The sequence below is a fragment of the Elephantulus edwardii genome, unplaced genomic scaffold (assembly GCF_000299155.1).
Source record: "Elephantulus edwardii isolate Elephantulus edwardi_28Jun2011 unplaced genomic scaffold, EleEdw1.0 scaffold00231, whole genome shotgun sequence".
NCBI lineage: Eukaryota > Metazoa > Chordata > Mammalia > Macroscelidea > Macroscelididae > Elephantulus > Elephantulus edwardii.
Window position 1 is genome coordinate 1,092,577 of NW_006399981.1, and position 16,738 is coordinate 1,109,314.

At 39.4% G+C, this 16,738-nt stretch overlaps 1 protein-coding gene and 1 pseudogene across 1 annotated transcript in view; one reads left to right on the forward strand and one right to left on the reverse strand.

Annotated features, from left to right (window-relative positions):
- Positions 1-16,738, reverse strand: part of CRADD (CASP2 and RIPK1 domain containing adaptor with death domain) — a 331,731-nt gene that overhangs the window by 22,364 nt on the left and 292,629 nt on the right. The window lies entirely within an intron of this gene.
- On the forward strand, positions 11,632-12,799 carry LOC102864820 (annotated as a pseudogene).

Genomic DNA, 16,738 nt, shown 5'->3' on the forward strand with positions numbered 1-16,738 from the left:
ACACACTGACAAAGAAGATTAATCAGAACTGGCTTTGACAAGCACTGTGGCATTTGGACAAGAACAAACTGGGAGGAGGGTAGAGAGAATGGTGCAGCGGTGAATGAATGGAAACCCAAAATCTCTGTAAATGTTTATGAAAATTAATAAAATATAGTTATAGAAGAAAAATTAGTTGCTGTTCAATCATTTCAGTAGGTAGCATATGATTACAGACTGATGGTCTTGACGGAAGAAGTCCAAACTACACTGAAAGGACTTGTGAAAACAAAACCCAAGAATTGAGTGAATACCACTTGAGATGGCTCAACAAAGGGATGGAATACTGTAAGCATTCACTCCTCCATGCTAGAAATTTGGAAGATACTTACTTGGCCAACCAACTGGAGGAAAACCATATCTGTTCCATTCCAAAGAAAGGTGATACAACAAAACGCAGAAATGATCAAACATCATTGCTATCATATGCAAGTTAAAATTATGCTGAATTCAATTGAAAAAATAATTGTAGCAGAGCACTGTCTGGGAATTATCAGATATTCAAGCGTGATTCAGAAAAGAACGTGAACCAAAAGATACCACTGCTGATGTGAGATGGATCTTGGCTGAAAGTGGAAAATACCAGAATACTGTTTACCTAAGTTTTACATACTATGCAAAATTATTCACCTTTGTAGATGACAACAGATTATCGAAGACTTTGCAAAGAATGGACACTCCAGAAAAGTTAACTGTGCTCATGGCAAATATGCACTTAAACTAAGAGGCAGCCACTTGAACAGAACAAGGAGGTACTGCATTGTTTAAAAGGGAAGATTGTAACCTCTTACATATTCATTCAATCTGTAGGCTGAGCAAAAATAATCCAATAACCTGGAATATATGAAGAAGAGTATGAATCAAGATTGGAGGAAGAGTGATTACCAAGTTGAGATAGGTAGAAGATATAAATGTGTTCAATGAAAAGTAAAGAAGACTTGGCCTAGCGTCAAGAAGCTGCACTGCAGTCCTTAAAGACGAGGTAAAGTACTTGCTGATGAAGATCAAAGATAACAGCCTTCAGTGTGGATTACACCTCAACAAAAAGCAAACAAAGGTCCTCATAACTAGATCAGTGAGCAATATCATTATAACAGAAGATGTTGGAATGGTCAAGGATTTCATTTTACTTGGAACAACAGTCAACAACCATGGAAGCATGAGTCATAAAATAGTGATCATTAACCATTAGATGACAGTTAAAACAATGAGATACTATCCTACCCGAGAAACAAAGGCAAAGCTTAATAAAACAATTAAAAATGCCGGCAAGCATTTGGCAAGACTGGAACACTCATACACTGCTGGTGGAACTTTAAGATGATGCAATCACTGCGGAATAACACAGGATAGAACAGGGTTCAGATCTTTTGTTCATAGAGTCATTATGAGACACAGTCAACTCGGCAGCACCTAACAACAACAACAACATACCCATACTCACTGCAGTATTATTTACAGTAGTCAAAAGATGGAAATAACCTTAAGCCTCTACCAATGGGTGGACAGATAAACTATAGTGCATACACACAAGGGAATACTGTGCAAAGTTAAAGCATAACAAAGGACCCAAGAAACACGAATGACTGTCAGTGTTCATAATATGGCTGAATCTAGAGGACATTCTCCTGAGTGAAAGAAATCAGTCTATCACAAATGAATCCATTATCATAAAAAGTTAACGACCATTTTCTTACACACACACACACCCCTAACTCATTGCCATAGAGTCAGAACTGACTCATTGCTGACGCTACTACAGCAGGTTTCTGGAGGCTGTAAATTCACAGGAGACTGTCCATCTTTCTCCTGCAGAGCTGCTGGTGGATTCGAACAGAAGCAGCACCTTTAGGTTTTTCAGTGGAATTCCTTACCCACAACACCACGAGAGCTCCCTAAAGAAAGTTTAGTTGTTGCTATTGTTGGGTGCTATCAAGTCAACTGTGTCCCATAGCGACCCTGGAAACAACAAATCTGAGCCTTGCCCTGTCCTACACCATCTTCAAGATTTCTGCCATGCTCGAGCCCTTGGAGCAGTCACTGGGTCCATCTAGTTTGTTGATGGCCTTCCTTTCTTTCTCGGGCCCTTCAACTTTCCCAACATGATATCTCTCCCCAAAAGACTGGTTCCCCAAGAATATGCCCAAAGCAAATGAGATGAAATTTTAGCACCCTTGCATTTTTTTAATAATTACCAAGGATGGGAAAGGAAGAGGGAAACCCTAACCAGATAAGACATAAGGTTGAATCCTTTACTACATTCATTTAATCTGTACACTGAGCAAATAATCTGAGAACTTTGACTATATGAAGAGCACTGAATTAAGATTACAGAAAGAATCACTAACAAATTGAGTAAATGTAAAGGTAATACAAAATAAGGGGCTGATTGGTGCAATATTATTAAGTAAAAGGAGGATAAGTGTAGGCAACAAAGGTAAAAATTATTCTATATGCAGTTAAGCACTACTTGTAATAACTGGTAATCTAGATAGCTAGCTAGCTAGCTAGCTAGATAGATAGATAGACAGGCAAGATTAATAGGTATGCACAGGTGAATGAGACTACAGCAAAACCCATTCAGGTGTGCCAGACTGTATTTGTCACATGGTTTAGGATATGCTATAAATGTTGTTGTTTTTTCCTGAGAGCTGGTAGTTTGTCATTAGGTGCCCTTAAATCCAGTATACCTCATAGAAATCCTAAGAACAACACATCTAAATGTTGCCCTATCCTATGCCATTTTCATTCTCTCCACTATAGTCCATTTTTACAGTTACTGTGTCAATACATTCAACCGAGTGTCTTCTTTTTTTACTGACCCTCCACCATTCCAAGCATGATGTCCTTTTCCAAAGACCAGCCCAAAATATGTGATGAATTGTTGTTATGCACCACCGAGCAGACAACCCTGTGAACAATAGCTCTGAACCTTGCCCTATCTTGAGCCAACCCCTCTGTATCTGATACACATGTCCCCACTGCCATAGTCACTATGTCAATCCATTTCATCCAGGGTCTTCCTTTTCTGTACTGACGCTCTACCCCTCTAAACGTGATGTACTTCTCCAAGACTGGAACCTCCTGGCAACATGCCCAAAGCATGTGAGATGAAGCTTCAAAATCCTTGCCTCCAAGGAGCAGTTCAGTTTCACCCTCTCCAGTGCAGACTTGCTTGTTCTCTTGTTGGTCCATGTTACGTTTAATACTGTTCTTCAGCAACCACAACTCAAAGGCATCAATTCTTCTTCTGTCATCCTTAGTCACTGTCCAGCTCTCAGATGCATAGCAAGCAATTGAGAAAACCATGGCCTGAATAAGGTGCATCTTAGTCTCTAGACTGATATCCTTCTCTTTATCGCTCTGGGGAAGTCTCTGACAGCAGACTTTCCTAAATCAACTGACTGCTAGTGCCAACAGTGTTGACTGTGGATCCAAGCGAGATGAAATTGTTAATAACCACAATCTTTTTGTTTGTCTTGATTCTGTCAATTGACCTGGTGGTAAGAACCTTTCATATTCTTGATGCTGAGACGTTAACCATATTGAAGGTTGCAGCCCCTGACCTTTTTACAGCAGGGAGTAAAAGTATAAAAACTTCTTAATCATAACCAGACACGGTTAGAGAAGAGATTGCTGAAGCTAGAAGCTCAGGCCCATAGTCTCAAGAAACATCATCATGACATAATCCATCAAAACTACATCCTACTTTGGAAGCAGGAGTGACATCCACTTCCTAAAGAGCATACCTCTGGAAACTCTGTGAACTTTGAGAAACAAAAGTTATAGAAAGGCTTCAGGTCTTTTGTTTATAGTTTCGCTTAGAGTCGTGCTCAACTTGATGACAATCAACAACACAAGAACAATTCTGGTAAGTAGCTTCTGGGGTCTTAAAACTTTTCAAGCAGTCACCTAATGTGCAAATATTAATTTCTAATTGTCTAGAAAAAAAAGCTGTTGTTGTTGTTAGGTGCCATTCAATCAAGTACAACTCATAACAACCTTAGCAACAACAGATCTGAACAAGAATTCCTCACTTTCTGCAATCAAAATTGCGTCATCTGCATATTGGTCCAGTGGTAAGCATTTTTGTTTTCTTGACATTGAGATGCACATTCATATTGAAGGCTATCGCCTTTGATCTTCGACAGCAAGTGTTTCAGGTACTTTTCACTTCCAGCAAGCAAGGCTGTGTCATCTTCAAAACGTGGGTTGGTTAACAACTGTTGTTCTTGTTGTGTTCTGTTGAGTTGGAATGGACCCTCCAGAGGGTTTTCAGAGGCGGTATATCACACAGAAGGAGATTGCCCATCCTTCTCCAAACCATCCTTCTCCGAACCATGGAATTCTGTGCTGTCAGCACAATTCCTTACCACTATGCCAGCAGGGCTCCCTTGGTTGATAACAGGAGGAATTAAATCTCTTCTACGGGTGGAATAGAAGGAATATTTGCTGAGCAAATGTGTATAAACAGTCACAAACATGTTAATAGTTTTTAAAAATCTAGATGTAATGGCTACATCTTGGGAATACATAAAATGCCAAATTCAGTGCAGGAAATTGAAAACTTGAATGAACCAAAAGATGAAAAGATTTAAAATGGCGACCAAAGCCTTCCCGAGCTAACCAGCCTCAGGTCCAGGAGGCTTGACAGCTGAGCCTTATCAACTTTCATGAACTCTTACTTCTCTATAGAAACTATTCCAGAAGCAAGAGGAGAGAGAAACCCATCTAGGCCATTTTTTAAGTTATTCTAAATAGATAATAAATTTATAAGAAAAGAAAAAACAGGCTCATGGCACTTTCATGTCAACAACAACAACAACAAACAATCCTAAATAAAATATTAGTCAATTGAGTCCATCTTTTTCTTGAGTTCTCTTCATTTTCAGCAAACCATGTTGTGTCATCTGCATATCACAGGCTGTTAATGAGTCTTCCTCCAATCCCAATGACGTATTCCTCCTCATAGAGTTCAGCTTCATTTGGTCTGTACACAGACTGAATAAGCATGGTGAAAAGATATGTAGCAAGATCAAATATTATAGCCTTCAGTATGGATTATACTTCAACACAACGACAACAATCCTTCTAACTGGTTCAATAAGCCACACTACGATAAATGGCAAAATGTCTGGCAGTGTCAAGAATTTGACAATACCAATGAAAGCATCAATAAGAAAGAAAGCATCATATTAAACTGGGCTAATCTGTTGCCAAGGACCCTTTAGAGCAGCTAAAGAGAAAAGATGTCACTTTAAAGAGTAAGGTGTGCCTGGCTCAATTAATGATCATTTAATCACTTCATATTCATGTGAAAGATGGACAATAAATAAAGAAGACTTAAGAAGAACTTGTGGAATTGGCAGTGAGTTTTCAATACCATGGAACTGCGTGAAGAACAAACAAATCTATTTTTTGAAGAAATAGCACCAGATTGTTTCTTAGAAGCAAGGATGTGGAGATATTGTCTCACATACTTAAGACATGTTATCAGGAGGGGCCAATAGCTGGTAAAGTAGCTCACGCTTGAAAAATAATAGGGCAGGAGAGGCGAGAGGAAGACCGTCAGTAAGAGGAACCAGTAGACACAGTGACTCCAACAGTACAGAGGGGAGATTATGAGGATGGCACAGAAGGGGGCAGGGTCTTATCTATTGTACATAAGGGCTGCTATAAGTTGGCACCTAACAACAACTGAACCCCAAAATGTACTTAAACTACTATGTAAGAAACAATCAGAATTTAGCCCAATATTACAGCAATGTGACTCTCATAAAAAAATCTACCTAGATTAAATAAAAGTTATTTTAATAGATACAAAAATTTGATAAGGTTTCATGTCTATTAGTGAGTCTTCAAAAAGGTTTTTTTTAAAAAAAAAAAATTTGAAGGATAGGATTCAACTTGTCAAGACTAAAACAAATCTAAAAATTTCTAAAAGGTATTTAATAGAGAAGTTGTAAAGAAATTCCTTTTAGGAACAAGACAATGATACCCATACTATTACTGTTCAGTTCAGTACTGGGAGTCCTGAGCAATTTACAGAGAAAGAAAAGTGAATTTGGTGAAAAGCATTTGAAAAGAGCTCTGGTGTCGTCTGTAGGCGTCTGTAGTCCATACTCCGCTAACCAAAAGGTGCACGCCCATCTCTCGGGGTTCGGGGCTCCACAGGATAAAGATGAGAAGTACCCTCCTGTTAAGAACTACAGCCTCAGAACCCCAGTACAGGATTGCTGTCATTGGGAATTTACTCCAAAATAGTAAGACCGGGGTGGGGTGGAGGACTGGTTAATAGAAGAAAAAACCAAAACCAAAACCAAATTCAACCAACCAAAAAAACCCAACAAAGTAATGGGTGAGAAGTAAGCACATCAAAACCTTGCACTGTTTTCAGAGAGTATAATCTTCTGGGCGCTCTGGTGGCCCAGCTCTAAAGAGCTGCATTGTAAACTCAAAGGCATGCGGTTGAAATGCACCAGCTGCTGGGGAGAGAAAGGTGAGCAGTCTTCTCAAGTGAGATTTACCACCTCTGAAACCTGCTCGAGGGTCGGCTAGGAGTTGGCTCCAACTTGATGGTATATAATAATAACAATGATACTCTATATAGAATAAGATCTTGGAACAAATAATCAGAATTACTTTTAAACAAACAAAAACAAGAAGAAAACCATATTTCTACTATCTAGAAATAACTAACAACAAAATGGAGTGAAAATGAGCCCCAAACCTAAAAAGGCTCTAGGTACTAAACCTCATACCACATCTATGGGGGAAACTTTAAGCCTTCATTAAAATACATAAAATCAGATCTGAATAAATAATCTTTTTTAAAATTTTTTTTATTAATTTTAATGAAAGTTTACAGAGACTTAGGGCTTCCGGTCATTCGTTGTTGCACTTTTCTCTCTACTCACCCTCTTCCCCACAGTTCACTCTTCAAAATGGAGAGTCATTTAATGCTAAGGGTGGAGTAATTTTATTATAAGATAAATGTGGTACTTTCTGTAGATTATTAAAATTCCATATGGGAAAAGGAGATTTCCCTAAATTAGGGAAAAAGAGCATATTATCCAAAAGCAAAATAAAACCGGACTTTCATTTCATACCATATATAATGATGAATTACAGGTGGATTAAAGGCCAAATAAAATGGAAGTAAAAGGAAAAAATAAAGTTAATAAAAAATAATGTAGGAGTATCTTTGTGACCTGAATTGGGAGAAGGCTTTTAAAATTTATTCTCAAAAGTAAAAACATAAAATAAACTTTTAATATGCCAAAATTAGGGAAAATTAAGGATTTCTTTTCAACGAAGGGGACCATGATTAAACTCCCAGAAGCCAAATAGGAGAAGGAACACACTTCTTATGTTGAAAACTCATAAAGGAATAGACACTACATACATTGCATATGATACTTCTGAAAACCAACCAGAAAAGGATAAGAATTTACATGAGAAAAAAGGGTCTGACACACAGCCACCCCTTGTGCAGGAGAAGGAGACCCTGCTTGGTCCTGCGCTCACAACCTCATCTACGTTTAAGCCCGCTGTTAACATGCGTTGTATTAATCCATTTCATCAAGGGTCATCCTCTTTCTCACAAGCCCTCCATTTTACCATTTTACTGTCTTTCCCCAGGAACCTGCCCCTCTTGAGAACATGCTCAAAGTTATGTGAGACAAAGTGTAACCATGATTAATTCTAAGGGACAATCTGGATGCACTTCCCCCCCTAAAAAATACTTCTTTATTCTTTTGACAGTCCATGGTATATCCAATGCTCTTAAACAAACACACAAACAAAAAAAACCCACCCACAATTCAAAAGCATCAACTCTCATTCAGTTTTCCTTGTTCATTGTTCAACTTTCACAGGACTATGAGGCAATTAAAATACTATGACTTGGGGCAGGTGCACCATAGTCTTTAAAGTGACATCCTTGCTCTTTAAAAGTTGGAAAAGGTCCCTGGTAGTAGATTTCCCCATTGAAATATATGGTTTGATTGATTTCCTAAAACCCCCTATGAATAGGCAAAATAGGTAAATAAAACGTGGAGGGAGTACTGTATAGCATTGTAAAAGATGAGATGAAAATGTGGGTGGGAAAAAAAACCCTGCAGCCTACAATACTGCAGATTAAAAATGGATATTTAACATAAAATCATTTACAAAAATGCAGACATAAAAATTACATATCAGAAGAGGTGGGACATTATCATGGCATGATCTGGGAGTGGGGAACGGGGGTGAGGATGTGTGTGGGGTGGAAATTAATCATGGGGTCACACAGTTTGATGGAGGAGGTTAGGGAAATGGGAAGGAACTGGTGTGAAAAACAATGTATTAGAATTTTGCAAATAAACTAGTGTAATAAAAAATGAACAAAAATCAAGAGATGCTTTTCTTTTACTAATGAAGTATGCTGTACATTTACTGAGTATGAAGAAATAAAGGAAAAAGAGAGAAGATGAATGAACAAAGGTCAAAAACCATGCTATAACCCTAATTATCTCCCAATACTGGAAGGCCAATGCCATGGAGTGTATATGCAGCTGGTGGGGTTGCCAGGCAGGGAAAGTAAACCTGATTGTCCACCTCCCAGAGTTGGCCCAGAGTTGAGTACAAGGGCCCTGCAGAGAAATCCCTCTGACTGAGGACTGGCTGCCAGGAAAGGTGGGGGCGGGGGGAGCATGCTGAAAAGAAAAGGAATGAGATCTCCTTGTTCTGCTAGATAATCGCATAGAACAATCTGGTCCTCATAGAGAGGCTGAGCAACAGAGCATTTCGTCTTTCTACCCGACATCCAGGATGATGAAGTGACAGTCAGAGCCAGATAACAAGGCCTTGTTGCAAAACACAAATCAGTGAGTGATACTTAACTGTAATGGAAAACATGATTCAACTATCAAGCCATGAAAGGTCAACAGCAAAATTGTTGGCAATACTGAGTGCTCCATGAATTAAAAGGGCAGGAGGTAGGGTGGAGCCGGCTGCGGGCCAGGAGTTAGCAGGCCTGGGTACTATCTCGATTTCAATCGGCCTCATCCAGCTCACTATAACTATATAACTTGGAGCAAGTCATTAATTTCTCTGGGACTGTCTTCTTGCTTGTAAGAGGTAAAACAAGATTTCTACGGAGTTGTTTAGAAAGAAGTTGTTTCTATCTTCTTCCACTAAAAAAAAAAAAAAAATTTAAAAAGGTTGAAATAATTTTTAAAAATTTTATTATTTTCTGTAGATCTGAAGTTATTTTTATCCCCTCATTAAGCAGATAATTACTTCTTTATTATTATACCACTTTCCTCAACATGTCTTCCCAGGTGAAACAAAGTCTTTAGGCTTTTTCACTAATTTAAAACAATTTAAACTGATTGTCCCTCCAGTGGTTTTTCAGAAGGCTGTGAATTGCACAGGAGGAGACTGCCCATCCTGCTCCCAAGGTGCTTTCAGAGGCAGTAAACTGCGTAAGAAGAGACGGCCCATCTTTTTTCCAGGGAACAGCTGGGGTTTTCCACCTGGGTGCCTTAGGGTTGGCAGTGTATCTTCTTAACACTAAGCTACCAGACCTTTTTTGTACTAACAGTTTTGCTCATTTTAAACTTTTCATATTACATTTTTTAAATTTACTGAACCAAATGCACATTTCAGTGTTTTTATTATAGCTGTGAAAGAATAAGTTTCTGCTATAATTTTTAAAAATCAGAAACCACCAAACTGTGTACTAGTAATTTGGCTTATTAGTTTCTGATTTTTAAAGATTACACTTGGGAAATTATCTTTTCCCAGTAAAAAATGAAAACAATGAAATGTGTATTTTGTCCACAGTACATTTTAAAAAAGCAATATAAGAACTCTAAGAGTTCATATTACAACTTAACCATGCCATTTTTTGCACGTATTTGTATGGATTTGTCACATTGCTGTTTGAGGCCATCAAACTGATTGTGACTCATTGTGACCCAACAGACAGAAAGTCTAAACCTTGTTCAAGTTTTCACCATTCTCACACTTTCCACTGTGTTCAAGCCTACTGTTGCAGTCGTTGTGTCAATCCACCTTGTTAAAGGTCTTCTTCTCCTCTCCTGGCCCTCTACCTTTTGATGTCCTTTTCCAGGGTCTGAAAACAGGCGTCAAGAATGTGAGACAGCATTCCACCATCCTTGCTTCTAAGCAGCACTCTGGCTATATTTTTTTTCTGAGATAGATTTCTTTGCTCTTTTGGCAGACCAGGCTATTCAATATTCTTTGTCAAGATCATAATTCAAAGGCATCAATTTTTCCTTTAGTCTTCCTTATCCATCCCTTCACTTCTTACTTGGATATGAAGCAACTGAACCTACCATGGTTTGGATCTGATGAACCTTAGTATTGAAACTGACCTCCTACATCTTTGTTGTGTTGTGTACCATAGAGTTGGAACCAACCCATAGACCCTCTGGCAGGTTTTCAGAAGCAATTAATATCATGGGAGGAAAATGCCTGACCTTCTCCCATAGAGCAGCAGGTGGCCTTCCAAGTGCCTTCAGGACTGCAGCACAGCTTCTTGCGGCGAGGCTATCAGAGATTCATTTACTCTTTACATTTTTGAATTGGTCCTTGACAGCAGAGGTGCTCAGTTTAAAATGTTTGATTTTCTGACTGCTGCTTCCAGAAGTGTTGATTGTGGATCCACGTAAAATGCAATCCTTGACTACCTCAATCTTTTCTCTATCATGAGGTTGTTCATTGGTGCAGATGTGGGAATTTTTATTTTCTTGATATTGAAGTTTAATCCATATTGAAGGCTGTTGTCTTTGATCATCTTCTGTGAGTGCTTCAGGATGCAAAGTGTGTCATCTGCATACTGTAGGTTGTTGATGAGACTTCCTCCAAATCTGATGTGACATTTTTCTTCACACAGTCCAACTTTTTGGATTATTTGCTCAGTACACAGATTCAATAGGCAGGGCTAAAGGATATAACCTGATTCACACTTTTTTCTCCTTTTAGACCGTTCAGTCTGCCCTTTACTGTTCAAATAACTGCTCTTTTTATTTATTAACAGGTTCCAAATGACCACAATTTAATGTTCTGAGATTCCTATACTTATCAATGCAATTCATAATTTGTTATCATCCACACAGTGGAATGTCTTTACAATATCAATAAAACAGAGATCCATCAATTTATCATCCATCTGTGCATGGTAGTCACTTAAGAATTTGTTGGGTAAAAGAGTGGGTTATTTATTAAAATGACAATATTCATTCCGTTTTTCTCTGTAGGTACAATGGTACCAAACACTTCTTTTAGTTTATTCAACTTTTTAAAAACCAATGGGTTGTTGCAAGTGGCCAGCTATAGCACAACTAACTGGTCCTTAGTCACCTAAACAACAGAGAAAGAAAAGAATCAGGGACAGGAAGAAGATACAGCTAATCACTCCCACGAACCACTGTCACCTCTGCCAGAACCAGAACTACTGGATACCACTTGGCTACCACTGATGTACATTTGGATCAAAGGTATCTGATAAAAGAAATTAGATCGAAAAGGTAAAAATACAGAATTGAATTCCAGATTTTCACAGACTCCAAACTCCCTGGAGCCATGAAGGGTGAAGGAGCCTCTGAAATTGTTGCTTTGAGAAAAAATATTCCTTGAAATTGTCATAAAACCCAGCCTTAAGCATTTCTCTTTCAAGAATTATCTCTTGGAATTAAAATGGGCTTTGGGTGGCTCCTTGGCAGCTGGTGGCAGTGACCTGACCACAGTGGTGTCTCCTGACCCTGTTAACTTCGGGGTCAGACCCAGGGAGGATGACATCCTAGAGCCCAGCTTTGGGGGGAGTTGGGGCAGGAGGGGCAGGGAGGGACTGGCCATGTCTGAGGTGACTTGAAGCATAGCTGCAGTGGTGGGGCGCCAGCTAAAGGAGAAGCTCTGCTTCGACTCTCGGGGCCAGCTGGTGGCACTGATAGACGAGCATCAGATATTAGCAAGACATTTAGAGGCCCAAGTGCCACATAATAATTCTGAATTCACAGAACAAAAGAAAACCATAGGCAAAATTGCAACATGCTTGGAATTACGAAGTGCCACTTTACAGTCCACACAGTCATGAGAAAAGTTTAAACTGAAGGATCTGAAGAAACCAGAGCTAATCCTAAAGAATATCCTTACATACAACAGAGAGTTCCCATTTGATGTTCAACCAGTCCCATTAAGAAGAATTTCAGCATCAGGCAAAGAAGAGAATTTGGAATTTGAAGATGATGCTGGAGCAGGATCTCTTGATTCTTTTTCTGCTTCAGTCCATGGTACTTTGTTACCGTGGTTACCATCCAAACCAGGAATGACATTACCCATAATTAGAACTGACAAAATTGGTCTGAAAGATGCCGGGCAGTGTAATGATCACTATACTACAATTAATGGCAAGGATGTGAATGGCATAGATTTAACTTCTGTACGAGATACACCTGTGGCATCAAGCAAAGGCGATTCATATGTTCATTTTAATGTGAACACTGAGCTGCAGAAACATGTTGAAAAATTACCCAAAGATGCTGCAATCTTTTTTGAGTTTAAACACTACAAATCCAAAAAGAGGTTTACCAGCACCAAGTGCTTTGCTTTCATGGAGTTGGATGAAATTAAACCTGGGCCAATTGTGATAGAACTATGCAAGAAACCCACAGACTTTAAAAGAAAGAAAAAACAGTTATTGACCAAGAAACCACTTTATCTTCATCTACATCAGACTCTGCACAAGGAATGATGCTGACATGAATCTCCTGGAAAGTGTGTGAATTTTACCATTCAATAGAAACAGTTCAATGTGCATATGTGTCCTTCAACAGGTGAGAAGCCAGCCATTCCCTTGTCAGTAGCCCACGGGGCGTTTCTTGTTGCACCAATACCTCCAAACTTAAAGTCCTACACATCACTGGTGTGCCAGACTCCTCCTGATAAAGGCTTACTGCTTTGGGACATGGTTTCAGTTTTCTATTAATGGTCCAATCAACAAGCTGTCTCCTAACGAACCACTCTTATTATCTTACTTCCCAGAACAAGTTAATGGGTAGGGGACACTCATCTTCAGACTTCACACAAGAAATATACACAAGAGCTCCATATACATCTGCTCACTTCTGCGCCAACAGGGCCTTTGGTTTTCCAGTGGCCTCCAAACTTTGGGCTGCTGCAGTCTGGACAGTATGAAACTGCTTTCAGAAGAGAGCGGAGTCTTAAGTCCACCCTGATCGGATAGCTTTTCTGCCTGGTAGGAATGTGTGTTGGCCAGACCAGGTTCCTACATAGGAAAGTGGTCCAAACTGTGGCAGTGATTTTTCCAGATGATCGATTTTTTCTTAAAAGAATGTTCCATTTGAGTTCTTCGTTACATTTCGTTTCCCAATAATGATTATTGGTTTAATGGTAGAATCCTCTCATAATACTGACAAATTTCATGTGTATAAAACTATTGTAAATTAGTTTTATAGTGTCTTCTACATTATGTAATCTAAAACTCATAGAACCAGAAGCTAATAAGATTGTAGAACTAACTGCGGTTTCTCTGACAACTGATTGTGAACCCTTCAACATCTGCACTGCTCTTGTAGTAATGAATATGCAAATTGAGATTCAATTGTTTTCCTTAAAAAAAATCTCTGTGGAATCAAATTGACAACAGCAACTTAAAAGATAATAGGGCTGCAAATTTATGCAAATGAAGGAATCACAATTTAGAAAAAGATGGTAAGAACGGTTGCATAACTCAAAAAACGTAATTGATGTTCCTAATAAGTGCATTTTCTTGAATACTGTTGAGTTGGAACTGACCCACAGCTCACTCTTCAGCACGTTTTCAGAGGTGGTTAATTGCACAGGAGGAGACTGTCCATCCCTCTCCTGTGGAGCAGTTGGTGGATTAGAACTGTGTGCCTTTGGGATTGCAGCACAGCTTCACACCACTGCTCCACCAGAACTTCATAAGTATGCATGCATTGATGTTGTTGTTACATGTCGAGTTGACTGCAACTCATAGCAACTTTGTGAACAATAGCTCTGAACCCTGCTCTATCCTGAGCCAGTCTCACTGTCTGACACATCTATCCCTGTTACCCTACTTACTGTGTCAATCCAGCTCATCTGGAATGTCTTCCTCACCTTTCCAAGCATAATGTCCTTCTTCAAGATCTGGTCTCTCCAGGAAACATGCTCAAAGTATGTGAGTTGGATCTTCACAATCCTCGTGCCCATAAGGAGCCTGGCTTCACCCTTTCCAGGACAGACCTGTTTATTCTCTTGGCAGTCCACGGTATGTCCAAGACTCTTTCTTCTCTAGCACCACAACTGCAGTTTCTCATTTTCTGCAGCAAATGCCTCAGGTTCTCCTTAGTTTCAAGGTTGTGTCATCTGCATAACACAGGTTGCTGATGAATCTCCCTCCAATCCTGTTGCCACATTTCCTCTTCATAAAGTCCAGCCTCCTCAAGGATCTGTTCTGCATACAGATTGGAAAGGTAATGGAGACAGAAAAGGACACATCCCTGATGTACTCCTTTTCTGACTTTGAACCACACAATGTTTCCTTGCTCTGTTCTGAGGACTGCTTCCTGATCTAAGTATAGGTTTCTCATGAGCATAATCAAGTGCTCTGGGATCCCCATGTTAGGCACAATTTGTTGTTGTGATCCAAACAGTCAAATGCCTTTGCATAGTCAATGAAACACAGATAGACATTCCTGAGGTGCTCTCTGTTTTCAGTTAAGATCCATCTAACATTGGCTATAAAGTTCCTAGTGCCATGACCTTTTCTAACCCCAGCCTGTCCATCTGGCAGTTCCCTGAGGATGCGCTGTTCTGGTTGGGTTTGGACAATCTTCAGCAGGATCTTGCCTGGATGTGTTAGCGATATTGTCTGATGATTCCCGCACCCTGCATCACCTCCTTTTATGGGAACGGGGAGAACCGTCTGCTAATTCCTACCCACTGAAGTTCTATCAATTATCCAAATAAACCAACTTGAAAGACTCTAATATCCTTAGAGCTGAAGAGGACTTTTCACGTAGCACTTCTTCTCTTCTGACTTTCGTCAAGCGAGAATGGCAACTGCTATGCAGAGAGATGCAGAGATCAGAAATATGAACAAGCAGGGCTGACTGTCCCTGGCAGGAGTGGAAGGACATTTCACGGAGTCTCCAGGAAGACTGCTGAGCACAGGCACTGCAGCATCGCTGACCCACAGATGCGCCTGTTGATCTCATGCCCCTGCCCCAAGCCCTTCTGGCTGTCCATGTCTGGGCTGTCCATCCTTTCTTTCCTTCTTTCTGCTAACAGAATAGAACAAAGGCTTAATAAGGAGACACTCCAATAACAAAATCAATAACGAAACCTGTCATGCTATGATGAGAAACTGAGGACCAAACAGTATGTTCGTAAACCCAACAGATAAACTAAAACAGCAGGGAACAGACACAACATGATGCAAATCAAAACGATTTATATTTAGGGATGTTTGAAGCAATGAGAGATCAATGGGAAAGGCTAAGCAAACTAAAGAAAAATACCAGCTATGGAGAAGAGGAAAACAGAGCTCATTAAAAGATGAATGGGTATCCCTGAAGGAAAAACTCACACTATTCAACAATCTAATACCATAAAATGAATACACACAGAACCTCTAAATCAAGAAGTGCATAATCTATCCCAGAGACAATGCACAGGCAACAATCAATTATAAGCCATATCCTAGTTCAGTTATTTCCTTTTCAGCTCAAAGCAGCAATCCTTCAAGCAGAAAACGGAAGTTACTTAGAAAGCAGGGATCGAGGAGAATCAATCTATTTTTTCCAGCAAAAATTTTAAGTTAAAAAAAAAGACAATGAAATGATTCTTCTGTAGTATATGGAAATCTACTGGTAAACAATGAAATAACTAAAGAATTACCCACTTGACAAATGCTATATGGTGCCATTGTTGTAGAATGAGGCTGGCATTGGGGTGGGGGTAAGACTTAGAAAAACTGGATGAAATATGTTTACGGCATTGAAGTCTATGGGGGAGAGAATAGTCTAAAAGTATTATATTTTAAAGCATTATTTTTATCGTAGGAGTACGCAATGAGGGTTGCAGAGTGGATTATATTTGGGGGTAGGGGTGGGGTTTGGGGAGGTGCGGGGGGATTGTGTACCAATGAGGGAGTTTTTCTTTTGCTTTTCAAGGAGAGGAGCAAACGGGGGCGGGGTGTTTGTGCGGGGAGAAGGGTGCAACAATGAATGAATAGAATTCCAAAATCTCTGTAGATGTTCATTGAAATGAAAAATAAACAAACTAAATTAATATAAAAAAAAGAATTACCCACTTGATAACTCTCCTTAAAAAATTTTTTTATTAAATGGTCCCTGGGATGAATAAATTAAAGATATCCACAGTGGCATATTAAGGGAAGTGGGAGAAGAAGGTAGAAATTATTTACCTTGATGTAGTTAATAACAGATACATTGTAGAGAATTCATACATAGTACTAAAACCTCTGCAAGTTAGTGTATTTTCCATAAACATGGTGATGTTACTGCAATTCTAAACAATGTAAAGGATAAAATACCCCTTCCCTCTGGGTGAACTGCTTGGCCACTGGTCAGTCAGTCCCCATACACACTTTGATCTGCCACTTAATAGCCATAATAGGAAAGTCACATTCAAACGACAAGTA